Genomic DNA, 27401 nt, shown 5'->3' on the forward strand with positions numbered 1-27401 from the left:
TGTGAGCACAAAGCTACCCCAATGCCAGAGAAACTGGTAAAGAATCACAATGCCCAGGCGTGAAGTCATCTGAAGTACAGAATTCCCACCGCAAACCTGGCTCCCAAAGCACAGGGGGGATTGGGGGTTTATTCTCTTTGCTTAGCCATGTGCAGTCGCACAGAGAGCGCTTTTAAAAGTCTCCCCTCCCACAGAGCGGGAAGGGGAAATGATTCTCAACTTGAAGCTTGATGTGAATGAGGATGTCTGGACCACAGGGCCAGGGACTGGCTTTTGCTATAGAAACCAGTGACACATGGAGCCAGGCTAAGGAAAATGTTTCCTGGAGTCAGTAACTGGATTAGCAGCAGTGCAGAGAAATGTCTCACAAGAGGAGTCAGCGCATTGGTGGTTCGGTAGCAGAAGTCACAGCTACGGCGGAGGAGGTCTAGCTTTGGTTTCTGGCCAATAGAGGGGTGAGTTTTATTGTCTCAAAATTACAGTAGAAAAATTCAGCCCCAAACTGGGTGCGGTGGGGCTTTCTCTGGTTTGTTTTGTTTTTCTCTTTTGAAATGTCCTTGATCATTTTTCTGGAAAAACTATTTGGACAAGGCCAAGGAAGAGTTAGAACAATTACAAATCTCCATGGGAGTGAGGGGGTCTCTCAGCACTGTGGGAGGGTGGAGATTTTCATGGAGGGGAGTTGAGGAGATAAATGAGAGGCTTTTGCTCCAGCAGAGGGAGCAGCTTGGCAGGTTCATTTTTACCAAGTGAATCCCCCCCCCCACACACACACACGTTGCTTCCCTGCTGCTGCTGCCCCAGCTCAAACCCCATTGTCACCCCCAGCATGTGACCTACAGCTTCCTGCTGACAAAGCCCTTATCTATCAGAGACAAAATCCCCTCGTCTGCCCCTTCTCCCCAGCTGAGCCCTGCCCCCACAGAGCCCAGGACAACCCTGACCTAGCCATGCCAGGGGGTCGGGCTTAATCCTCAAGGCCGAGCACAAAACCTTCAGCCGGGCACGTTTCGCTCCCTTCCCACCTCGGCCCAAGCGGCAAGGGAGAAACGGACGAGACACGCCGGCTGGAAGACGCCTCCCTCCCACTTCTCTATAGCCTGCTGTGACGTTATTAATATGAACTGGGACCGTAGAGATCATTGTTGCCACCACTGTTATATATGTGCAGCAAACATTGTGCAAAGGTTGGCGTGTGAGGTGTCTAGGACAAGGTTATGATTTGCTGGTGATAATGACGCTGGCTGTATGTGGGCACCATTTTTGTAGCTGAAGTTATGAACATGGGCTATGTACTCATATCTCAAATGTATTTGATTCCAAGTAGCCTCAGTGTCGTCAGCCCCCAACTCCTTCAGGAGTCCATAGCAAAGAGACCCCCCCGCCCACTGTCCTGGACTCCCTGGGAGGTGCCTCCCACCCCCAACCCAATGGAGCACCAAGGATTACAGTGGCAGCATCTAGTGACAGTGGGGTTCAGTGGCTCAGGCCAGACACCTGAGCTGGGGACCTGCCCCCATAGCACTGCTCGAGGGCCTGGGCCTGGGGTGTTCACAGCCCCCTCCTCACCCCTCCCTGAGCCCAGCCTGGCTCCTCACCTGGAACAAAGCAGAAGCGTCCGTCGGCCTCGCTGCTGTCCGAGTCGCAGGCGCTGCTGCTGTCCCAAGGGGAGCAGGCCGAGCTGCTGGGGCTGGGAGAGGGATCCTCCACCTCCTGCCCTGGGAAGGCTGGAAGGTCCCACTGACCGGGCAGGGCGATGCCTCCTGCTGGAAATGGGGGCTGGGCTCCTGGGGCCGCTGCTGCCCACACAACAAGCCCTGGAGCCACCCTGCCCGGTTCTGCTCCTGGGCTGGGTCCTGCCTGCCCAGCCGCATCCTGGCCCAGCTCCATTTTGGCCTGGCCGGTGCCTCTCCCACCTCAGCGCCTGCGCCGGGAGCAGGTTTCCTCTTCCAGAAGGCTGGGAACTTCCACCTCCTGGTCCGGCCGGGAGCTCCTTCCCCGCCAGTGGGGACTGAGGGGCCGCTCCGCTCCTGGGGAAGATGGCAGCTGCTTCCCTCAGGCTCTGGGGCCACTGGCAGAGCCTTCTTCCTGAACATCCTAAGGAGCCTGGGAGTCTGGGGTCAGGGCAGCCTCTCACTAACCAGCCTGTTTGGTCTCTCCCCATCCCTGCCCCAGCCAGAGCAGCTCCTCCTCCCCCCACAGGGGTGCAGGGAGTGCAAGCTACACACACTGGCAGGAGTTCATTGCATGATCTGCTCCCCCTCAACGTTCCCCCTCCTCATCCCTGGGGCTGCAAGAACCGGGGAGTCTCATCCTTTTCGAGCACTGGGGTCAGTCACAAAGACCATCGGTCACTTTGGACAAGCAGCTCCCTCCTGCCAGCCCAGGACACACTCACACCTCCCCGCCACAACCCCGCCCAGGCTAGAGAAGGAACAGAACCCAGGTGTCCTGACTTCTCCTGGGAAACCATTCCCCACTTCTAAGTCCCTCGGCATAGCAAGGCCAGGCCCCCCTCGGTTCCCATTGATTTCCATGCTCAGCAGCTCCCCGGGTCTGGCCCAGCTCAGAGACTCTCAGCCTGGGGAACAGTCTCCCACAAGGGAAGGGCTGGGAGCCCCATTGCTGGGACCTTGCCAAACACACTGGAGACGGCTCTGGAGAAGCCCCTCCCCGGTCTGAGAGTGAGGAGCTTGTGGGGGCTGTTTACAAATCCAATCTCCTTTGGGAGAGATTCTCTCCCCCTCTTTCTGCCTCTCCCCAGACAGACAGGGGGCGCCACCGAGGAGCCCTAATGCCACTCACTTGCTCTGGTGACGGAGCGATGGATGGAGGATGTTCAGTGTCGTCCCTCGCCCTTCTCCTCACTCTCCAAGCCCAAGGCAGGCTGGAGAGGGGGGTGGTGACCTGAGGAGTTACCCTGCCCAGCCAGCAGCCAGGGTGATGGCACTGGGCGATCGGCTGGCTGGGAAAACAAGAGTCTGTCTCATTGCCAGGGAAAGGAGAAACTTGGCCAGCAGCAGGGGGTGTAGAACACCGCCCTAGGGCAGGGGTGACAGCGCCTCCAGGATCCTGAAATCCCAGCACTTTACACACCTTCCTGGAGCCTCCCAACCCCCCTGGGCTGTCGGGACTGCGACTCCAACCCCACTGATGAGAAACAGGCCTTGGGAGGGGAAGCTACTGGCTCAGGGTCACACCAAGTGTCAGAAGGATGGATGGGACCCAGCAGTCCTTCTTTCCAGGCCCCTTCGCTAACCACTGCTGCACACTCCCTCCCACAGCTGGCAATTACAAGCAGCCCTCATGGCCGCTCCCCCTGCCTTTGAGAGGGAGTGAGCTCCGCTGGAGTGACTGGGCCAGGGGACTGGGAGTCAGGACTCCTGAGTTCCATTGCTGGGGATTTAATACTTTCCCGCTAGTGGAAAGTGCTGGGAGAATCCCCCAGCCAAAGCTGCTCTGACAGAGCTAAGCAGCATCTGACCATTCCAGGGCGGAGCGCACGGCCCAGGAGGAGGAGGGTTTGGCTCTGGGGTTTCACTTCAGCCCAGTCTAGAGAGAGGGGCCCAGCCATGGAGTTTGGCTCAAGAAGACCAATTCTCCAATTTGTTAAGGGCGTTTTGAATTCCAGTCCTGTGCTCCAAAGTGCTTGGTGTCAGTTGCACATTTTAGCAGCATGCTCTCCACTCCAGTTTCCAAATCATTCATGAAAATATTGACTAGTACCGGACCCCAGACTGTTCCCTGCCGGACCCACTAGGTGCACCCTCTCCATTGGACAGCCAGACATGGAGACAGGCTCTTGGAGTCTGGGCTTTCAACCAGCTCTGCCCCCACATGACACTGATTGCGTCTAGACCGCATTTCCCTCGTTTGCTTGTGAGAATGTCCTACGGGACTGTGTCAAAAGCCTCAGTAACACCGAGATCGATCCCATCTACTGTTTACCCACCTCCACTAGGCCCGGAACCCTGCCGAAGAAGGAAAGAGGTTTGGTTTGGAATGATTTGTTCCTGACACATCCATGCTCACTCGTCCTAAGAACCAAAGTGTCCTGTAGGTGCTGCTGACAAACTGATTGTTTAAGAATGTATTCCAGTATCTCTCCAGCTGTGGAAGTGAGGCTGGCTAGTCTGTAACTCCCAGGGGTCTCTTTGTTCCCCTTTTAAAGATAGGTCCTGTCTTGTTCATGGATGGGAAGATGTTCTTTTTCAGGGATCTCAGACGAGAACTGGGGCACAACACCTGGTTTGTTAAGGCCACAAAAACAGAGGCAGGAACCTCTTCTCTCCTGCTGGCAAAGACCCCCAGGTACCTAAGAGACAGGGACTCACATCCTTGAATGGGCTTTAAAAAAGGCAGTGGTTAAAAAGTTTGGTCCCGACCATTTCTTGTTTCCACAGACTAGACATTTTAGCAAACTTTAGAATTCCTTGGTGCTAAACACCGTGAAACTCCCCTTTCTCCTTCACAGAGGGTTTTAATGCCCCTTATCTCACTCAGGCTCGCGACTGCCCAGAGTTCGAGAATTGTCCCTGTTCCCATTGGACAGATGGGGAGAAGTCTGAGGTACAGAGAAGGGAAGTGACCTACCCAAGGGCCTACACAGCAAGGCGGTGCCAAAGCCAGAAAGAGACGCCACCAGTCCTGAATCCTGTTCTGACAACAAACCCCCAGAGGCAGGGATAGAGCCCAGGAATCGAGATGGTGGGGAAATTTCATTGAAACCATTTCTGTCAGAAAATCCCCTTCAGACTAAACCAGTTTGTTTCTCAAAATCAAAACAAGTGAGATGAAATATTTACAAAAATATTTTGTTGCAAAACAAAAGCATCTCCTGTTTGTCACAGTGTGTTAAATTGTCTCTTCGCACACAAAGGGGAGACACTTAGATCACAAACATTAGATAAGATGCTTCAGTCTGAGCTAAGTAGTTGCTGCTCTTCACAATTGCAAAATAAAAAATACAAATAAAATAGACTATTTCAGCTATTCTATTATGTCATAATCTGCTCTGAGTAAACGTGATAGGACACCTCATATTATGCACTAATCCTAGTGACACTCTCCAATGGATCCCATCCTCCACCCACCATGAGGTAGGTAGGAGCGGATCATTATTATCCCTACTTGAAAGAGGGAGAAGCTAAGGCTGAGAAAGGAGAATTGACTTGTCTTAGGTCACACAGCCAGTCAGTGGCAGAGTTGGGAATAGGACCCAAGAGCCCTGATTTTCAAACTAACCATCGGATCTTGAATTTCAGACACTGAATGACCTGAATAACGTGCTCTCAGATGAGCTCCAGACCAACAACAGTGCACAGTAATTATTCAGCAAGTATTTGAGGAGAACTGCAATGTTAGAGAGAATCATGAACTGCTCAGAGACCATTAATGCAGGGAAGCAGCAAAATTTGTCAAACATATGAGTGGTTATGACTTATTTACTTAGTCTTAAGAGAGAACAACAAGGACCTGACTGTCCTTCCTGTCAATTACCCCCTGCTCAGCCAATCAGGGTAGAGACTGAGGACGGGGGGCTGAGGGTTCTCACCAGAGAGCCCAAAGGATGGCCCAGGTCACTGATGGGGATCACTGCCCGAGCACTATTTCAGCCCCACATATTTGGGTTGACCTCCCACAGTGGGAGCTGCAGAGCACTCCCCCGCAACACACACACACCCTACCTACCTCCTGGTGTTGGGAGGGGAACAGGAGAAAGGACAAAAGAAGCAAGAGACAAAGAGAAAGGAGGGAGGGAGGGAGGGAGGAAAAGGTGAAACAAAAAGGACAAACCCTAATGTCCCCAGTGATTCTAAGGGACAAAATCCCAGGTTCGGAATAAAATTCTGCCTCCTTAAGCTCGTGTTTTCCATGCCTAGAATTCAACTGTCACCAGATGGATCAGACTGAACAGGTTTCAAATCTCGAGGAGGCTCTTACCTTCTAAACAGGGACGGCTGTTTTCTAGTAAAATCGCTAAAAGGGAAGGAGAAAACTCGAAAGAGCTTCCTCCTGGCGCTCACGTACCTGAACCCGAATACTCTCAGTCCTCAAAGAGAGACCTGGAGGAGGAGACTTGCTGAAGCAAAGCCACAGGGGTCTCTGAGGTTTCCCTGGCCCCTCGCCCCTCTCATGACTGCCTGATGTCAGCATCTCTCTGTGAGGTCACCACCTCCCCACCACCTTTGACCAATAGTCTGAGGTCCTGCAAAAAGTCCTTTGTGATGTCACTGCCACACCCCTCCCTTGCTGTGCCAATGTCCTGCCCCTGCCCAGGCACTGTGGAGGTTTGAGCTACTCCCTGTGGATCACCCCACTCAAGGAGCGTTCGTTCTAGGAAACAAGCCAGCTAGACAGGAAAACATCAGATGCTGCTCTCAATGCTACACTCAGGTTTTCAGAAATTAGTCAACTTTATGGCCAGAAGAGACCACTAGAGCATCTAATCTGACCCCCTGCATATCACAGGCCTCCTGTATGACACAATAGCTACTTTTGGGGCAAACACAGACCCCCTCCCTTGTTTTAAATTAAATGTCTAAATCCCAGATTTCTAAAAAAAAAAAAAAAAATTCTCTAGTCCTGTATTTCTTAGTTTTTATCTCAAAAGGGAACATCCTCATCTTCTCCCCTAAACACTATGGGACTTTCCCAAATAATTAAAGTGCTCCCATCCTGAGCAAGGCTAGAGCAGTGAACCAGAGCTAGTGTCTAGGCCAAGCTGTTCTGAAGGAGGCAACTCCAACATTTTCTCCCTGCTTCCCTTGGCAAGGTCTGACTGAGAAAACAAAATTCCCCAAACTGAAAATTTTCTGCTGACAAACCAATACTAGTCTGTTTGGGGACTTTGGTTTGAAAGTATTATTGTTATTATTCTCTTCTGGTTTCTGAATCAGTTCAGTTCAGTTCAGTCTTTGTCTTCCAGGTGTGTTTCCAGCTGCTGAATTATGGGGGAGGGAGGCCACAACCAGTTTCTGTAAAATCAGAATAATCCCGTAGTGTAGACATACCCTGTGATTAACAACTTTGGTGGCTAATTGAAAGGCTGATGGTTCAAACCCAAGTGAAGATGGAGGTGGTTTTTTTTAGTTATGAGGGTTTTTTTTAGTGATGAGAATCCAGTACATTTTAACAGACAGAAAAGCTCCTCAATGCTGGTCTAGCCTCATTGGGCAAGCATAAGGTGGTGCTCTACTAACCCCACTTAGCCGCACTAAGGCGATTAGCTTCTGCCCTGCCTTCCTCAGCTCGACTTTCCTCTTTTGCCCCATTCCTGCCTCATTCCCTCCTTTGGCAAGTCACACAAAGGAGGCAGCAGGAAGAGCCGGCTTCCATAGGCCAATCTCCAAGGGCAGAGGAGACCAAGCCACAAGGCTTCAAAAGGTGCCTGGCCCAGATCCTCGAGCTTTCCCCTGCTGATGCTAAGGCTTTTTCCCAGCTCATTTCACCACCCTCTGCCCTGCAGGGGTTGAGTTTATCGCAGGTGTTACCCAAAATTGGGCCAGCTAGTCAGCGTAGGGAGGACTAATGACCCACCAGAGTTTGGCAGAAAGTAGCACATTTATAATACTGACAGCTAAGCTCAAAATAAGCAGGGGGTGTGGGGGAGTCACACTCGCACTTGCATACTCACGCTCCCAGGACTGGCACGGCACTGGAGATGTCAAGATTCTGCAAGGTAAGTGTCCCACAGCGCAGCTATGGACGGTGCGATGAAGGTAAGTCTCCCTGAGGCACAGTGAAATCCAACGCTGTGAACCACTGGCCAGGCGGTCCGGGCGAAGGGCATTCACTGGAGGTACAAGCTTGTGAGTGCTCTCCTGAGCACAGGGCCTCTCCCCCTTTTAAGGACCTGCACCTCATGGCCTGTGACTAGAGATGACTTGGCTGCATCTGGTTGGTCACACTCCACCTTGGGCAGTGTCCATGCTCTGGGTGTGTGAGTGCTGCCTAATTAGCGTCCCAGACACCTTGTCTACCTGGGAGCTCTTCTGCTCTTCAACCAGAACATTCATCCCACGAGCATTCCAGGGGGGAGCGGGAGGGGAAAAGCCACTTCACAGGCATTCAGAGAGGGAGAGGAGACAGAAGCAGGAGCAGGGGAAGTATAACAGTCCTTTTGAGCATAGAAATCACTGCTGCCCCTACAACAGCAGGAGCTGGGAAAATTAAGCCAGCATATTTCTGCCTGGTTTTGAACCAGGGACCTTTTGTATGTGAGGCAAACGTGATAACCACTACACTACAGAAACTCTGTCACAGGGCTCTGCCCCTTCCTTCATAAAAACATAAGAATGGCCATACTGGGTCAGACTAAAGGTCCATCCAACCCCGCATCCTATCTGCCAACAGTTGCCAATGCCAGGTGCCCCAAAGGGATTGAACCTAACAGGTAATGATCAAGTGATCTCTCTCCTGCCATCCATCTCCACCCTCTGACAAACCGAGGCTAGGAATGCATCCGAAGAAGTGAGCTGTAGCCCATGAAAGCTTATGCTGAAATAAATTTGTTATTCTCTAAGGTGCCACAAGTACTCCTGTTCTTTTTGTGGATACAGACCAACACAGCTGCTACTCTGAAACCTGTGAATATAATGTAACTGGAACATGCTTCATGCAAAAGGTCTCGTACTGTATCATTACAAAGCTTATTATCTATTGTGTGTGTTCATCCTATTTGTATGATTCAATCATTCTTGTATCTGAAACTAGAAATATGAACTACCGGTATAACTCTGAGGTCCTGTTGTAATGATGCAAAGTGTGGGCCATTAATAGTGGTTTGGACTCTTGATGGCTCCCATTAACCAGGACAATTGACTGGAGATGGCTCTGTCCTGCACCATCTGTGAGTCAGGCCAGGAAGAATGAAGGCTTGGGGTCTCACAGGACATGTGACCATGTCACCTGGTACAGGAATCCATCTTAAACCTGGGGCTTTTCCCCAGGAGAGAGAGACAAAAGATTCCTGCCTTGTACCAAAGCTGTATACGGGGGTGAAACAGAAGAAAGGTGGCTGCAGTCATGAGACATCCCCTAGCTACCACTTGAGCTGGAACAAGGACTATACGAGGTGAAAAGATTGGGCCCAGACAAGAAATAAGTCTAGTCTGCAAAAGAAGCTTATTGGAAGATCTCTGAGGGTGAGATTTTATCTGTACTGAGTTTTGTACTGTATTAGGCTTAGACTTGCATGTTTTTGGTTTATTTTGCTCTATGGAGAATACAAACTGCACAGAGAAGGAAAAGTTAATGCCTTGGAAAAGCCTCTGTGTGTTAGATGGGTGGGAGGGTGTCTAAAAACCACTCTCCTCTACTTTATTTTCTCTGAATTCCTTTAGAAAATTCAAAGCAGGAAACAGAACCATTTCTTTCTCTGAGGCTTGAGCTCCGAGACCTTCAAATTATGAGATTGACATGCTGCCAACTGTGCTAAGAAGGCCCAGTGAAATGTTTAGGCTCAGTACATATAGGATCCTCCTACAGCAGTGACTGGGGCAGGGAAGGAGCCAGGGGTGTGCTGGAAAAAGCAGGGAGATCTGGTGCTCACAGACCTGTCCTGGTGGCTTTCACAGGAGCAAATAAATCAATTCTCCCTGCCAGTGAATAATGTACTGGAGCTAATGGCAGCACAGGGTGGATGTTTCCAAGCTGTGCACCCACTGCCACATGTTAGAACTCAATCTCCTTTCCCTAGCAGGGCACTTTCCCTGTGCATTGGGCAAAGCAAGTTGGGGAAGCTACATGGGTAACAAAAACCAGTACTTCAGACAAGGCTTGAACGCATAACCCCAGCAGTAGCCCCCCTTTATACCAACCAGTTGCACCACTGCAGGTGCTTTTCAAAGAAAGCTGGGAAGCAGGCAGTTATCAGTCTCTGTGGTTCACACCTTTGCCTGGTAATTGAAAGGCTGATGCATCAAACCTAACTCAAGATGCGGCTTTTCATTGATGAGACTCCAGGACATTTTAACAGGAAGAAAATCTCCTCGATTCTGGTTTAGTCCCATTTGACTCCTGCCCATCTTCTCCCCTCGCCTCCCTGCCCTGCCCCACCCCGTCTCTTTCCTTCCCCACTGGGGCTGTGCAGAGAGGAGCCCCAGCCAGTATCTGTCACAGAGTCTGTATCCCATAAAGGGAGGGAGGGGTCGCTCCAAAACACTGATAATGGGGAGGGGAAGGGTGTCTGTGATTAGGGGGAGAATGGATGGAGAATTAACAGTTGGACCCAGAGAGATTCCCCCAGATTGGGGAGATCCCCTGCTGCCCACCATCAGTCAGCTGTGGAAAGAACAACTTGGGATTGCATGGGGAAGCCACCTTTAAAAACACAAGTGTAACATGCTAGTTACATTTTAAGAAGACCAAAGCCTCCTCAAACCCAGGGTCACAATCACTGAAATAATTTTGCTTTGATATTTTAAACCAGCCGCAGACACAAAGCGAGTCAAATGACAGTTTCCGTTCGGAGTCAGTGCACACACAAGAATCCGGAGGCTTTTAATTCCTTAGGTTCTGCTGCCATTTCATTTCTGTCCTGTTCCAAGATTTATTGTTGTGCAAAGCAACGTTAGGCCCTTGGGAGTGTCCCCCTGGTCCCGCCTGCTGCCCCGGTCAAGTTAAAAGAGCCCGACGACCCCTGCCACCACCACCCCCAGCACAAGGGGGCTAAGGTGGTTTCCTGCCCACCCTCACTCCATGTGGCACCCCACTCCCGGAAGCGGCTGGCACATCCCTGCGGCCCCTGGGGTGGGGGTGGGGGGATCTTCACATGCTGCCCCCGCCCTGAGAGCCAACTTGGAGAACTGTGGCAATGGGAGCTGCAGGGGTGGAGTCTGTGGGCAGCCATGCTCAGAGATGCCCCCGGCCCTCCTGGTTAGGGGCTGCTGCCAGAAGGGGGTGCGGATTGCTTTCGGGAGATGCCCGAGGTAAATGCTGCACCCCTCACCCTCTCCTGCACCCCCAACCCAGACCCCACACCTGCACCCAAACTCTCTCCAAGACCCTGCCCCCCACACACCCTGCTGCAGCACAACCCCCTGACTGAGCTCAGAGCCTGCACCCAAACTCTCTCCCAGAGCCCAATCCCTCTCCCTCCCACACCCAAACTCCCCCCCCCAGAGCCTTACACAGCTGTGGGGTGGGGCAGGACTTGGTCCCATTCTGGGAATGACCAAAAATTATACAAACCTGCCGCCCCGTCCAGCCCAACCTTCTGCTGATGCACCTCAGCCCCCACCCGTGCAGGGTTTGAAGCTTCCCTTGCTTAAATTTCAGGACACCGAGGGATTTCAGCTCCCCTTTACCCACAGGGAACCTTCACCCCATTCCCAACCAGGTCCTTGTCCATGGGATCACTGTAGGGGGGCTGGGTCCCTCGGTGTCTTTTCTCTCTCTGTGACAGGCCAGGGTGCAATAACTGGGGCATTTGAGCACCCAGGACCTTCTGTGGGGCTGCCATTCCCCTTCCCCTTCTGTGGTCTCGTCTGTCATTGACTCCAGGCTTTTTTCTATCCATCGTCAGCACCGTCCCAAGCCAGCTGCACTCGCCTCAAAAAGAGAGAGAGTCCTGTGTCACCTTACAGAGTAACAGACATATTGGAGCATGAGCTTTCGTGGGTGAATCCCCACTTCGTCAGATGAATGTAGTGGGAATTTCCAGGGACAGGTATAAATATGCAGGCAAAAATCAGTCTAGAGATAAGGAGGTTAGTTCAATCAGGGAGCATGAGGCCCTCTTCTAGCAGCTGAGGTGCAAACACCAAGGGAGGAGAAATTGCTTTTGTAGTTGGCTAGCCAGGCACAGAATTCCCACTCCATTCATCTGACGAAGTGGGGATTCACCCACAAAAGCTTAGGCTCCTGTACGTCTGTTAGTGTATAAGGTGCCACAGGACTCTTTGTCGCTTTTTACAGATCCAGACTAACACAGCTACCCCTGTGATACTCAAAAAGACAGTGTTCCCTGGTGGGTGTAAATCACTGACCTCTCTCCTCTCTGAGCACTGACTGCCCCTCTGTTTCCTTGCCTCTCAGTCTGTGCAGATGGGACCTTTCCCTCCAGTGCTGGAGGATTCGCCCTTCTCATCTACCCTTGTCCCAAGCAGCACAGCAGGTGGGAATCTTAAATGTACCAAGAAGACTTAGGAGCAGAAACCCCTCCAGACCTTGCATTCAATTGGCACTTGCCCCTCCCTCAGCAGGATTAAAACTCCTGCAGGGAGACTGCTGGGCCACATCGCAGCTGGGCAGGAGCAAAGCAGCAGGGTGAAAAGAAGAACCTGGAGATGCTGGGGATTGAACCCCAGGCCTCATACATACAAAGCACACGCTCTACCACAGAGCTATATCCCAAGGTGGACTGCAACTTTCACTCAGAGCTGTCCTATTTTCAGAGCATGCAGTGGCCTAACAGCAGCATGGGGGACACATTCCCTGCTCTGAGGGCCAAACCTGCGGTCCTGGAGCCTGCTGGTTCTTAGGGTCACTTTTCAGCAGGGCCAGATACTCTCTCTGTGGGGCAGAGAGAGTGGGTGCCCTGGACTCAGGATGCAGAGATGCACTCAGCCCTCTCCCCTGCATTGGGTGCGGGGTGCTGCCACCCCCTCCTGGAATGTAATGGGAGGGGAGGGGCGCTGTGACTCTGGTGGCTGAAGTGCTGTGGGAAGCTCCAGGTGTTTCTAGGATCTGCTAGGTGATGGTGGGGGGCGCTGTGAGTAGCTCAACATCTCACCCTGGTGGCAGAAATGGTGTGGGGGACTCCAGGTATTTCTGGGATCCACTATTTCCACCTGCCTGTGAAGTCCAGCTTTCCCCAGCACATGCACTGCGGTGCAATTGGGTCACTGTTTCCATGGTTGCACAGCAAAGAATCACTCCCAGTTTCCCTTCTATCTGCAGCAGGATTAGCCTGTGTCAGTGATTAATGAGGTGGCTCTTGTTGAAGATTGTTAATTCCCCACCTTGACAATTCACACAGTCCCTTTCCCATGCAGATTCCCAGCACCTCGGTGATCCTGGTAGCAGGGGTTGGGTCCTGAGACTTTGAGGGTCCTTTTTACCCTCCACCTGGAGTGAACTCTGCTTTTCCCCCATCCCAGACAATCCATGAAATAACAACAGGGGCATAAAGAAAGAGGGGAGGGAACATCTCACGGCCAGGGCTGGATGTGCCCAGGGCCCCCTGCTTGTCCATTGTTTCCATGGAATTTGGCCCCCTGCTTTGCACAAGGGACAGAGAAAGATCTTGCTGTTCCTGTGTCTGTGCAAAGAAAATTGTGCTTCCCTAGGAAAGAGAGGCGGGAAATGGCCCCATGGTGGGACAATAGCCTCAGGATTAAGACCTAAGGACTCAGGCTGAGAACTGATAGAACTGCACTCATCTGGGATTTAACAAATTGTCTTCCATGGAGCAGGGCCAGATCCAGCGTTTTTGCCACCCCAAGTGAAAATAAAATAAAATAAAATAAAAAAGCCACAATTTGCGGCACTTCAGCAGCAGCTCTACCACTACCGCTTTTGGGGGCAATTCAGCAGCAAGTCCTTCCCTCCAAGAGGGCCAGACCTGCCTTTGTGCCTCCCCTTTCCATTTGCCACCCCAGGCACCGGCTTGCTGCTCTGGTGCCTGGAGCAGGTCCTGCAATGGAGACACTGGGAAGATGGGGAACCAGGAAAGTAACATGGATTTCTTTACATTGCACAGGAAGAATAACTGAAGCTTTTTTGGTTTAAAGTCACTTTTCCCTGACTGGGAATTGAACCGAGGCTGTGGCAGTGAAAGTGCTAAATCCTAACCACTAGACCACCAGGGAGGTGATGGCAATGGTTTTCTTCTCACTTATGCTACACTTTCTTAGGCTACTTTCTATCCACTTTCTGAAACTGCTCCATTGTCCACTCCCTGAGGGGCTAGGAGCAGAGTGCAGGAAACCCTGTGCTCAGGGTCACAACCTGAGCCCAACCCAAGTCACTGAAACAAACTCAAATCATGCTTCCTCCAGCAGGATCACAGAGCCACACAAAAAGCCCCCATGAGGAACAATCCTCCTCTGCCTTCATTTACCCCATCACAACCCTCTCAGCAGCCGACTCTCGCGGGAAGCACACTGAGCTGATAGGAGCTCTGGCATAGAGACCAAGGGAGGGGTGTTGCTCCCCTGGGTGTGAGCTGATCACATTCTGACTCCATGTAACAGGGCTCTGAGCTTTGCCATCTTGTGAATTCTGAGTGCTGAGCCCCCCAGACCCTTCTCCTGAGAGCATGGGGATTGCACAACAGCTGCAAGCCCTTTTTCCCTTTCCTTGTCTTCCTCAGATTCCCCAGCCCTTCCCCACAAATGGTTCTATCAGGCGCTGGAGGGATCTAAGGACCTGCAGGTTTCCCTCACCCACCTCTTAAGGCAAACAGTGATTCCGTTCTCTGACACTCCTGGGCCTGGGCTTCTTTTGAGTTTTTCCCCAGGGGACCTGATTCCCTGTGAAAATGTGTGTGTGGCGTGTGGGGAACTCAGACTCAGACTCTCCCCCACTAGATGAGTCCAACAGCACCTCCCCTTGGTGGGAGATTCCTAAATTCCACCCTCCCACCCTGGTTACTCTGACCAGCTGATGGCGACAGCATGCTAAATCAACCCCAGCTCTCTGGTCTAGAACGCAGCATCTAACCAGCCTTGTGACAGCTCCGGTTTGCTCGCTGGAGATATAACAAACCAGGAAAGAAGGCAAATGTCAGACAGTGAACCTCAGCTCACAAATAAACACCCTCAGGCTCCTCCTACACTGCGATTGGGCGGTTGACTGACTTTAAATCTAGCTAGCTCAGTTGGTAGAGCATGATGCTCTTAATCCCACCATCATAAACTCAAGCCCCATGGTGGGTGGTAGCGACAGCCCTTAGGTGTCACTCTTCTGCTAATAGTCACAGACCAAAATGAAACAAACTCTCCATGCTCTTCGGCAGGTCATGTTTCTTCCTCTCTCTGAGCTTCAGTAAAACATAAAGAGAGACCAAACTGACATTTGCATCCTCTGTTAAGAGAGGATTTTCTCCTGTTCCATTCTTCCCCAGGCAAGAAGAGGGGATAATAACCATTTAACGGATGTCTGCAAAGAGAAAAGTTTGGTCTTTATAAATAGGACAATGATCAATTGTTCTCCATGTCCACTGACAGTAGGACAAGAAGTAATGGGCTTAATCTACAGCCAGGGAGATTCACGTTAGATGTTGGGAACAGCTTTCTAACTCTGAGTGTAGTTAAGCTCTGGAATAGGCTCCCAAGGGTGTCTGTGGTGTCTCTGTCCTCGGAGGTTTTTAAGAACAGGTTGAACAAACCTCTGTCAAGGATACTCTCCATATACTTGGTCCCATAGACAACCTGCTCTGGCTCTGGTTCCCTCCTTCTGCTCCCTGCCTGGGCCGGCTGCTGTGGGCACTTGACCCCACATGGCCCTGACACATCGTCTCTGCTAGGCCCTGCCTCAGCAGAGAGGGCTGGATTTCATGACCTCTCCAGGGCCCTTGCAGCCGTACAGCTCTGTAATTCGATGCCATCGCAATGTAATATAAACAACAACAAAAGTGGAAACACCCCAATCTAACATCTAACAATTCAACGGGAACTGACATTCCACAGCACAAAGTGACAACACGTAGGAGTGCAAAGCCCGACAATTCAGCACCACACAAATGAACGCCCCATAGGGCAAAATGACGCACTGCAAAAGAGCTCAGCTCAAACCAACGCAACACAAGCCAGTGCAAAAACCATACAACATGAAGCAATGTGTCAGAGTGCAAAGTGACACTGTGCAAAACAGCTCAGTGCGGGACAACGACACAGCACAAACCCACACAATGGAATCCTATAGAAAGGTAGGGCAGGGAGGGACCCCGAGAGTCAGGACCACGTCTCCCTAGGCCACCCTGACAGGTGTTTGAAGAACAGGGAAACAAAGGGCACCACGAACTTATGTTTTTTGGATGAGCCAAGAAAAGGGAGCAGCATTGTCCCCCTCGGGTAGCCCCGTTCAATTCCAGGTCAGAAAGCAAAACTCTTCTGCAAGAACATCCAAAAAATGTTGTGTTTCACTTCTCTTCATAAGTACAGTTGTGTGGCAATTAAATGATGACCCTAAAGTTTCATGAAAGTGTGGGAAATACGGATGTATCTGAGAAAATGGCTTGGAATGAAGGAAGACAAAAAATTGATGGGTCGAGAGAACAGGTCCTGTTTCCCCCTGGTTTGGAGCTTCTCTCACAACTACTGGAATAGCAAAGTTAAGCAAATGGGGTTCTATTGTTGCACAGGAGATTGAAGTGAGGTTATTTTTTCCAGATGGTCATGTCAGGAGTGGGATTTGAAACTACGTCTCTATGCAGAGACCAGAACACCCAAGGGATTGGGCAAAAAGAGTCTTATAACTAGCACTTTAGACCAGTCCACCATCCTGCTACTACAAAGAATGTGACTTATCAACCCTACTTTTCATTAATAGTTGATGAACTCTTTAGGGAGGTTGAGATGGCACATCTCTTTCAACTCCTAGAGACCTTCTACAGCACAGCTGAATTTTAGACACACTCACCCAGATCTGAAGTTACACATTTCCTGGAGCTCCATGAGTTCTGTGGTATTGTAATCTCCCTGCTCACATTTTAAGTGAACAAAAGATGGGTGCTGGCATTCTGAGACAGTAATGGTGAACCTCAAAATCCTGCCCTGGGGGCCAGACAGTTAAGCAACCAGCACCCACAACCTCTACCATGACAGCATCCTGTCTGGGAACAACTCACTTACCAACAGCTGGGGTGTGAAATCCCCATTTCTTTGTTGTTCTGTCACTGTAGTCCCCTCTTTCCTATTGCTTGTCTGTATAATCTCTGTCTGGTGCTGTGACTGTTTCTGTCTGCTGTATAATTAAATTGTTGGGTGTAAACCAATTAAGGTGGTGGGGTATAATTGGTTAGATAATCATGTTACAGTATGTTAGGATTGGTTAGGTACATTTCAGTAAAATGATTGGTTAGGGTATAGCTAAGCAGAACTCCAGTTTTACTAAATAGTCTGCAGTCAATCAGGAAGTAAGGGGGGGAATGGGGATGGGGATGGGGATGGGGATGGGGAACTGGAATTCTGTTTTGCTAAGGCGGGGAATAGGAACAGGGAATGGGAACAGGGACACACGCAAGTCTTTGTGGTGTCAGAGCTGGGAAGGGGGATCCTGAGGAAGGAAATTGGAATCATTGCCTGCTGGAAGTTTACCCCAATAAACATTGAATTGTTTGCACCTTTGAGCGTCGTGCATTGCTGCTCTCTGGTCACGTGAGAAGGACCAGGGAATGGGAGGGTGATGGGATAAACCCTCTAACAAGTACCTCTTATTTTGCTGCCTGGCAGCTGGAGCTTTAAACTCTGCTTGTGAGCTCTGTGCCTTGGCCAGACGGGGACAGCCTGGAACTGGGAAATGCTCCTGGTTCCCCCGCCCCAATCTCATGTCGAGCTGCAGGCGCCGCTGTCCTCCCAGGTAAGATCCCGGATGTTTCGGTGCCCCCCATCCCCCATCCAGGAGCCCAGGTGTCCGGGTACCTCTGCCCCCATACAGAATCCTGGATGTGTGGGTGTCCGTCCCTCTGCAGAGGATCCCGGAGTGTGGATGCCCTTGTCCCCCCCTACAAGATCCTGGGTGTGTGGGTGCCACTCTCCCCCCCCCCAGAAGATCTCTGGTGGGTAGGTCCCCAGGGTGTGAGAGCTCCCAGCCCCCGATACAGGCTGGGGGAGGGGGGGGTATAACTGGCTCTCCCTGTCCTGCCCAGGCGGTGCTACAGCAGCTGTTCACAGGGGCAGCAACCCCACTGTCACCCTGCAGCTTTAACCTGCTCCAGGGGTGACCTGCTTCACCCTCCTGTGGGAGCCTGGAGACCCCGAACTTCCCAGAGTCACCTGATTGATGCCGAGCTTAGCACAGACACCGGCTCAGCATGGCAGGGTGCAGCCCTGACCATAGGCGGCAGGTTTGTATAATTTTTGGTGGGGCCCAAAATGGTGGTGCCCCCCCCACTCCCGCCCTGTAAGCCGATATAAAATGAAGCTACAACACGTCAGTACCACAAGATTACAAGGTTGGAGAAGGGGTAGGGGGTTCCAGGGGCCAGTCAAGGGACAAGGAGCAGGGGGGGTTGGATGGGGCAGAGGTTTGGAGGGGCAGTCAGGGGACAGGCAGCAATTGGATAGGCATGGGAGTTCAGGGGGTTTATCAGGGGACAGGTAGGGGGTGGGGTCCTGGGGAAAGTTGGGTGGGGTCTCAGGAGGGGCCGTGGGGCACAAGGAGAAGGGAGGCTTAGATCGGGGCTGGGGTCCCAAGGGGCAGTTAGGGGCAGTTGTCTCAGGAGTGGGTAACGGGGGACAAGGACCAGTGGTGCTTAGATAGGGGGTGGGGGTCCTGGGGGGCAGTTGGGGCAGGGGTCTGGGGAGGGGGCAATCAGCGGCCAGGGGCTGGGATTCAAAGGGCTGTGAGCTGCTGGCAGCCGCGGGGAGCCCTGAGCCCTTTAAATCCCAGCCGCCGCGGCTGGGATTCAAAGGGCTCTGGGCTCTCTGCCCCTGCGGGCAGCCCAGAGCCCTCTGATTCCCAGCCCCGGCTGAGATTTAAAGGGCTCTGGGCTCCCCGCGGTTGCAGGCAGCCCAGAGCCCTCTGATTCCCGGCTGCGGCTGGGATTTAAAAGGCTCTGGGTTCCCCACCGCAGCGGGCAGCCCAGAGCCCTCTGATTCCCAGCCGCGGCTGGGATTTAAAAGGCTCTGGGCTCCCTGCAGCAGCGGGCAGCCCAGAGCCCTCTGATTCCCAGCCGCGGCTGAGATTTAAAGGGCTCTGGGCTCCTCGCGGTTGCAGGCAGCCCAGAGCCCTCTGATTCCCGGCCGCGGCTGGAATTTAAAAGGCTCTGGGCTCCCCGCGGTTCCAGGCCGCGCTGAGCCCTCTGATTCCCAGCCGCGGCTGGGATTTAAAAGGCTCTGGGCTCCCTGCAGCAGCGGGCAGCCCAGAGCCCTCTGATTCCCAGCCACGGCTGGGATTTAAAGGGGCAAAACCTAGCTCCAAATATTGGTGGAGCAGAGCCCCTGATTTTGAATATTCCTGGGGCTTTAGCTCCACGAGCCCATATAAGTTGGCGCCCATGGCCCTGACCCCTGACAACCAGCTTCCCTCCGCCTCCTGCTGCACAGCGAGGATCCCACGTGAGAGCCTTTGTGCCCCACGTGTCCAGCCAGGTCCGTTCCAGCTCCAGCTTTCAACTCTGCTTGTGAGCTCCCATCTCCGGCCATACGGGGGCAGCACTAACGGCCTCATCTAAATATGACCCTTCAGACCACAGATTATAACCCAGCGGGCAGATTATAGCCCAGGAAGCCAAATCCTTCCCCAAACTGACAGCTGAAGCAGAAGATCCCCTTGGAAAGATCAGGATTTTTGCCTTTAAAAACAAGGAAAATGTGCATTGGTCTCTTCTGTCTACAGCGAGAGATTGAAGAAACTCAATTGATTTCATTGACTGGAGGTTAAGAGGGGATTTAGTCACTGATTTTAAATACACAGTTTTAAAAATTCCCAGAGGGGGGAATATCTGATTTGAAAGGGTTCTTTAATTCACCAGACAAAGGTTGAACACGACCCCCTTGGTTTGCAGTCAATGTCACAAAACGCCAACTGGAAATTACCATTTTTTAACCGTGAGGCTAATTATCTAGTGGAACAAGTTCTGCGCAGGAATTGGTTAAATCCCCATCACTGCCCTGTGTAAATGAAGACCGCAGCTCTTGCTGCAAGACACCTGGTGTGTGAGTGTCCCTGTTCCCCCTTCAGAACCTCTGGTACATGGTGCTTCCCGCCTCCCAGTTCTAGATCCCCATCATGTGGGTGCTCCCATCCAGGATCTCCGGTGGGTGTCTCTGTCCCGCACCCCATGAACTAGCTCCCATGTGTGGTCTCCCCTGCCTGCCCCCATCCAGGATCTGTGGGTGTCTCTGTTCCCCTTTTCAAGATCCGTGTTGCTTGGGTGCGTCCCTCACCCCAAGTCAGAATCCCCAGCGTGTGGGTGCTCCCATCCCCCCCGCAGGCTCTGCGGGGGGTGTCTGTATACAAAGAGACCGTGTCTCACTGTCTTGCCCAGGCTATGCTGCAGGGACTATTCACAGGTGTGATCCCACTACTGATCAGCACAGGAGTTTTGACCTGCTCTGTTTCCAACCTGGGCTGGTTCACCCCTCCTTAGGCAACCTGGGGACCCCAAGCTTCCCCGGGATCACCATATTGATGCCAAACTTAGTGCGGACACCTGATCGGCACAGCCCCCTGCAGCCCAGAACTCCTGAGCTCAAGCGATCCGCCTGCCTCAGCCTCCCGAGGTGCTGGGATCACAGGCACCAGCCAGGGAGCCCGGCTTGTTTTGCTGTCTGGCAGCTCGAGCTTTAAACTCTGCTTGTGAGCTCTGTGCCTTGGCCAGACGGGGACAGCCTGGAACTGGGAAATGCTCCTGCTCCCCCCGCCCACGTCTCATGTCGAGCTGCAGGCGCCGCTGTCCTCCCAGGTAAGATCCCGGATGTTTCGGTGCCCCCTTCCCCCGCCCAGGTGTCCGGGTACCTCTGCCCCCCCATACAGAATCCTGGATGTGTGGGTGTCCGTCACTCTGCAGAGGATCCCGGAGTGTGGATGCCCTTGTCCCCCCCTACAAGATCCTGAGTGTGTGGGTGTCACTCTCCCCCCCTAGAAGATCTCGGGTGGGTGGGTGCCCCTGTTCGCCCTTACAGCATCCCTGGTGCACGGGGGCCTCCCTCCGTCCCAACTCAGGGGCCCCAGGGTGTGAGCGCTCCCATCCCCCGATACAGGCTGGGGCGGGGGAGGGGTATAACTGGGTCTCCCTGTCCTGCCCAGGCGGTGCTACAGCAGCTGTTCACAGGGGCAGCAACCCCACTGTCAACCTGCAGCTTTAACCTGCTCCAGGGGTGACCCATGCGGGTCGGGAGTGAGGGGCACCAGCAGAGCTGAGAGTCTGGAGGTCAGGACTGGGATAGCAGGGGCTGCGGGTCGGGAGTGAGGGGCACCAGCAGAACTGTGGGTCTGGAGGTCAGGACTGGGATAGCAGGGGCTGCGGGTCGGGAGTGAGGGGCACCGTCAGAGCTGGTTGACGCCTAAGGGGCTGCGGGTCGGGAGTGAGGGGCACCAGCAGCGCAGTAACTGGGGAGCTCAGCGAGGAATTGAGGGGGCTGCGGGTCGGGAGTGAGGCGCACCAGCAGAGCTGTGAGGCAGGAGGTCAGGACTGGGATAGTAGGGGCTGCGGGTCGGGAGTGAAGGGCACTGGCAGCGCAGTAACTGGGGAGCTCAGCGGGAAATCCAGGGGGCTGCAGGTCGGGAGTGAGGGGCACCAGCAGAGCTCTTGGTGTGGAGATCAGGATTGGGATAGGAGGGGCTGCGGGTCGGGAGTGAGGGGCAGCAGCAGAACTGTGAGTCTGGAGGTCAGGACTGGGATAGCAGGGGCTGCGGGTCAGGAGTGAGGGGCACCACTAGAGCTGGGGGGAACCCAGGGGGCTGCGGGTCGGGAGTGAGGGGCACCGGTAGAGCTGAAGGAAGCCCAGGGGTCTGTGGGTCAGGAGTGAGGGGCACCGGCAGCACAGTGACTGGGGAGCTCTGCGGGAAGCCCAGTCGCTGCAAGTCGGGAGTGAGGGGCACCAGCAGAGCTGTGGATCTGGAGATCAGGATTGGGATAGGAGGGGCTGCGGGTCGGGAGTGAGGGGCAGCAGCAGAGCAGGAGGGAGACCAGGGGGCTGCGGGTCGGGAGTGAGGGGCACCGTCAGAGCTGGTGGACGCCTAAGGGGCTCCGGGTCGGGAGTAGGGGGCAGCAGCAGAACTGTGAGTCTGGAGTCAGGACTGGGATAGCAGGGGCTGCGGGTCGGGAATGAGGGGCACCGGCAGAGCTGGAGGGAGACTAGGGGGCTGCGGGTCGGGAGTGAGGGTCACCAGCAGAGCTGTGAGGCTGGAGGTCAGGTCTGGGATAGTAGGGGCTGCGGGTCGGGAGTGAGGGGCACCAGCAGAGCTGTGAGTCTGGAGGTCAGGTCTGGGATAGTAGGGGCTGCGGGTCGGGAGTGAGGGGCACCGGCAGCGCAGTAACTGGGTAGCTCAGCGGGGAATCCAGGGGGATGCGGGTCGGGAGTGAGGGGCACCAGCAGAGCTGTGGGTGTGGAGATCAGGACTGGGATAGCAGGGGCTGCGGGTCAGGAGTGAGGGGCACCACTGGAGCTGGGGGGAACCCAGGGGACTGCGGGATGGGAGTGAGGGGCACCGGTAGAGCTGAAGGGAACCCAGGGGTCTGTGGGTCAGGAGTGAGGGGCACCAGCAGAGCTGTGAGTCTGGAGCTCAGGACTGGGATAGCAGGGGCTGCGGGTCGGGAGTGAGGGGCACCAGCAGAGCTGTGAGTCTGGAGGTCAGGACTGGGAAAGCAGAGGCTGCGAGTCGGGAGTGAGGGGCACCGTCAGAGCTGGTGTACGCCTAAGGCGCTGCGGGTCGGGAGTGAGGGGCACCGGCAGCGCAGTAACTGGATTCCAGCTCAGCGAGGAATCCAGGGGGCTGCGGGTCGGGTGTGAGGGGCACCAGCAGAGCTGTGGGTGTGGAGATCAGGATTGGGATAGGAGGGGCTGCATGTCGGGAGTGAGGGGCACCGTCAGAACTGGTGGACGCCTAAGGGCCTGCGGGTCGGGAGTGAGGGGCACCAGCAGAGCTGTGGGTGTGGAGATCAGGATTGGGATAGCAGGGGCTGCGGGTCGGGAGTGAGGGGCACCAGCAGAACTGTGGGTCTGGAGATCAGGATTGGGATAGCAGGGGCTGCGGGTCGGGAGTGAGGGGCACCGGCAGAGCTGTGGGTCTGGAGGTCAGGACTGGGATAGCAGGGGCTGCGGGTCGGGAGTGAGGGGCACCAGCAGAGCTGTGAGTCTGGAGGTCAGGACTGGGAAAGCAGAGGCTGCGAGTCGGGAGTGAGGGGCACCGTCAGAGCTGGTGTACGCCTAAGGCACTGCGGGTCGGGAGTGAGGGGCACCGGCAGCGCAGTAACTGGATTCCAGCTCAGCGAGGAATCCAGGGGGCTGCGGGTCGGGTGTGAGGGGCACCAGCAGAGCTGTGGGTGTGGAGATCAGGATTGGGATAGGAGGGGCTGCATGTCGGGAGTGAGGGGCACCGTCAGAACTGGTGGACGCCTAAGGGCCTGCGGGTCGGGAGTGAGGGGCACCAGCAGAGCTGTGGGTGTGGAGATCAGGATTGGGATAGCAGGGGCTGCGGGTCGGGAGTGAGGGGCACCAGCAGAACTGTGGGTCTGGAGATCAGGATTGGGATAGCAGGGGCTGCGGGTCGGGAGTGAGGGGCACCGGCAGAGCTGTGGGTCTGGAGGTCAGGACTGGGATAGCAGGGGCTGCGGGTCGGGAGTGAGGGGCACCGGCAGAGCTGTGAGTCTGCAGGTCAGGACTGGGATAGCAGGGCTGCGGGTCGGGAGTGAGGGGCACCGGCAGAGCTGTGGGTCTGGAGGTCAGGACTAGGATAGCAGGGGCTGCGGGTCGGGAGTGAGGGGCACCGTCAGTGCTGGGGGGAACCAAGGGGCTGCGGGTCGGGAGTGAGGGGCACCAGCAGAGCTGTGGGGCTGGAGGTCAGCACTGGGATACCATCCAGCCTGATGGTAAGCGATGCCCAGCTGAGCCCATGGCCAGTACGTCCTGCTCCACCCACGACCGGGCTGGGATCCAGGACTCCTGGTTCTTCTCCCCAGCTGTGGGAGGGCAGTGCAGGCTAGTGGTTAGAGTGGGGGGTTGGGAGCCAGGGTATCCGGGTCCCACCGCTGGCTCTGGGAAGGCAGTGGGGGCGAGTCGTGGTGCCCCTCCCCGGCTTGAAGTGGTTTCCATCCTGTGCAGGGTTTACAGTTTTGTTCACTGGCTCTCAGCACCTCCCACTATACAAATTGTCCCAGTGCCGCGGGGTCTAGTGGTTAGAGCCGGGGAGGCCGGGAGCCAGGCAGGGGCAGTGGGTATAAGGGGCCCGGGGAGGCACCTGGCCTGTGCTCCACCCAGAGGCCCTGCTCCCGCGCGTCCTCTCCCCCCACGGCCCCATCCTCACTCCGCCCTTTCCCAAGCTCCATCCGGCCACATGGGGCCGTGGGGGGAGAGGCCGGGGGTGCAAACGGCAGAGAGGCAGGCGGGGGGGGCCTTGGGGTGGGGGCGAAGAGGCACAAGTGGCGGGGCGTCGGGGAAGAGACGTGAGAGGTGGGCAGGGGTCAGGGAGTGGAACAAAGGGGTCCTGAGGGGGGCGTGTGGGCGGGGCTGAAGGGGCGTGTGGGCGGGGTGGAGGGGGCGTGTGGGCGGGGCTTTGGCAGGAGGAGGCTGAGTGGCAGCAGGCCTTGGGGCAGGGCCACAGTCCGGGCCCGCCCAGCCTCCCCAAGTGGAGGAGTCCCAAGCTGCCCATGGAGCCAGGACTCCTGGGTTCTATTCCTGGCTCTCCCACAGACTCCCAATCTGAGCTGGTGCAGCCCATCGCGCCCTCCCTGGTGCCTCAGTTTCCCCCGTGTGCGACGGGTCCCAGTGTGAACGGCTGCAGCACCGTGGAGAATCTCGTCCCTTCTCCTGGCGGCTCCTTGGTAGCCCTGGGGAAGCAGCCAACTGCTGCAGCCCCTGGCTCCCGTCTGGGCAGCCCGGGGTGGGGGTGGGATCTGGGCAATGGGAAGAAGGAATCCCCCCTTCCCCCACCCCACCCCGGGGACATGGCGGGAGGCTGGTGCTGCGGGGCAGGGAGTCCTGCAGCCCTCGCAGGGGAGAAGGGGCAGGTTCCCGGCTTGGCTGCTGATGGGGGCGGGGTGGGGGGCACTGCTGGACTGGGGGCTCCCCCCTGCGGGGTGGAGATGGAGCACGGCCTGCTGGGAGCGGACGTCTCCTCTGGATGGGGGAGGGTGACACTGGCCAAATTGTGGAGCCCCTGTCCCCAGACAAGGGAGGGGCCTGTCAGCCTTGCCGGCTGGTCTCTCTTTCCCCAGGTTGGGCCCTGCACCTGGCCTGGCCCAGCCCCCCCTTCCTCAGCGCCAGCAGCTGCCCATTGTGGGGAGTGGAGCGGCCGGGGGGTGGGGGCCTCTCAAGCCCCCCCCAGGGAGCAGGGATGGGGCACTGGGGGGCAGAGGCTGCAAGGGGGGGAGGTGGGTTGGAGAGATGTCGGGGTGAAGCTGGGACTCAGGGGAATGGGGCAGGCTGCAGGGAGGAAGTGTGGGGGCCACCGGAGGAGCTGGGGGCTGGGAAGCTGAGGGGACACAGCCGGGGGTAGTGGTGACACCGCAGGGGGCTGCTCAAGAGGCAGTGGGCTGGGGCAGGGCGGGAGCTAGGACAGGGGTGGGGGGGTCAGGCTATTGCGGGTCTCCCTGTGAATGGCACCAGACTGCAGGGAACCCCATGGCCCGCAGCCCCCCTGCTGGGGGGTCTGGTCACTGCAGCCCCCCCCCCCCCGATGTACCCTGCTGGGGGCTCTGGTCACTGCAGCCCCCCCCACGCTGCACCCGGCTGGGGGCTCTGGTCACGGCAGCCCCCAACCTCACACTGGAACTGGCCGGGGGGGGGGGAAGGTTTCTTCTCGCGCCCCCATTGGTCAGGGCTCTGCCTCCTCTTCCTATTGGCTGTCTCGGGAGAGGCGGAGTTTCCGATAGGGCGTCACGTGGCCTTGAAGCGTTCGCGAGGCGGCTCCTGAGCAGCCCAAACCCCCCCCCGAGCTCCCCCTCCCCCACTGCCGCCCCCTCCTCCCTGACCCCGCCCCAACACCCCCAGGCTCCCCTCCCCACTGCCGCCCCCTCCTCTCTGACCCCGCCCCCAACACCCCAGAGCTCCCTCCCCAGTGCCGCCCATCCCCTCCTCCCCGCCCCCAACCCGCCCCGAGCGCCCCTCCCCACTGCCGCCCATCCCCTCTGCCCCGCCCCAACCCCCAGGCTCCCCTCCCCACTGCCGCCCATCCCCTCTCTGCCCTGCCCCAACCACCCCAGGCTCCCCTCCCCAGTGCCGCCCATCCCCTCCCTGCCCCGCCCCAACACCCCAGGCTCCCCTCCCCACTGCCGCCCATCCCCTCTCTGCCCCGCCCCAACCCCGAGATCCCCACCCCCAGTGCCGCCCCTCCTCTCTGACCCCGCCCCAACACCCCTGAGCTCCCCTCCCCCACTGCCGCGCATCCCCTCTCTGCCCCGCCCCAACCCCCGGAGCGCCCCACTGCCGCCCATCCCCTCCTCCCCGCCCCCAACCCCCAGGCTCCCCCTCCCCAGGGCCGCCCATCCCCTCTCTGCCCCGCCCCAACCCCGCCGAGCTCCCCTCCCCAGTGGCGCCCCTCCCCTCTCTGCCCCACCCCAACCACCCCGAGCTCCCCTCCCCACTGCCGCCCATCCCCTCTCTGCCCCGCCCCAACCCCAGGCTCCCCTCCCCAGTGCCGCCCATCCCCTCTCTGCCCCGTCCCCAACCCCAGGCTCCCCTCCCACAATGCCGCCCATCCCCTCTCTGCCCCGCCCCCAACCCCTGAGCTCCACCTCCCCAATGCCGCCCATCCCCTCTCTGACCCCGCCCCAACACCCCCGAGCTCCTCCTCCCCAATGCCACCCATCCCCTCTCTGCCCCCACCCCCAACCCCAGGCTCCCCCTCCCCAGTGCCGCCCATCCCCTCTCTGCCCCGCCCCCAACCCCCAGGCTCCCCCTCCCCAGTGCCGCCCATCACACTCTCTGAACCCGCCCCAACACCCCCGAGCTCCCTCCCCAATGCCGCCCATCCCACTATCTGCCCCCGCCCCAAACCCCGAGCTCCCCCTCCCCGTGCCGCCCATCCCCTCTCTGCCCCCGCCCCAACCCCCGAACTCCCCCTCCCCAGTGCCGCCCGTCCGCCTCTTCTGCCCCCACCCCCAAACACCCCAGGCTCCCCCTCCCCAGTGCCGCCCATCCCCTCTCTGTCCCCGCCCCAACCCCACCCCGTGGTCCCCTCCCCAGCGCCGCCCATCCCCTCTCTGCCCCTGCCCCAAACACCCCCGAGCTCCCCTCCCCAGTGCCGCCCATCCCCGAGCGCCCCTCCCCAGTGCCGCCCCTCCCTCTCTGACCCCGCCCCAACCCCCGAGCTCCCCTCCCCAGTGCCGCCCCCCCTCTCTGCCCCTGCCCCAAACACCCCCAGGCTCCCCTCCCCAGCACCGCCCATCCCCTCTCTGCCCCTGCCCCCAACACCCCCTAGCTCCCCGATGCCGCCCATCCCCTCTTCTGCTCCCGCACTCAAACACCCCTGAGCTCCCCTCCCCAGTGCCGCCATCCCCGTCTCTGCCCCCATCCCCTAACACCCCGAGCTCCCCTCCCCAGTGCCGCCCATCCCCTCTTCTGCCCCCA

At 56.5% G+C, this 27401-nt stretch overlaps 1 non-coding gene across 1 annotated transcript; it reads right to left on the bottom strand.

Moving 5' to 3' along the window:
- Nucleotides 1–8182: 8182 nt before the first annotated feature.
- TRNAV-CAC lies at nt 8183–8255 on the bottom strand. Its single transcript has one exon. It is a non-coding gene; the product is annotated as a tRNA-Val (tRNA).
- Between the last annotated feature and the right edge of the window lie 19146 nt (nt 8256–27401).

The sequence above is a fragment of the Mauremys reevesii genome, linkage group 12, assembly GCF_016161935.1.
Source record: "Mauremys reevesii isolate NIE-2019 linkage group 12, ASM1616193v1, whole genome shotgun sequence".
NCBI lineage: Eukaryota > Metazoa > Chordata > Testudines > Geoemydidae > Mauremys > Mauremys reevesii.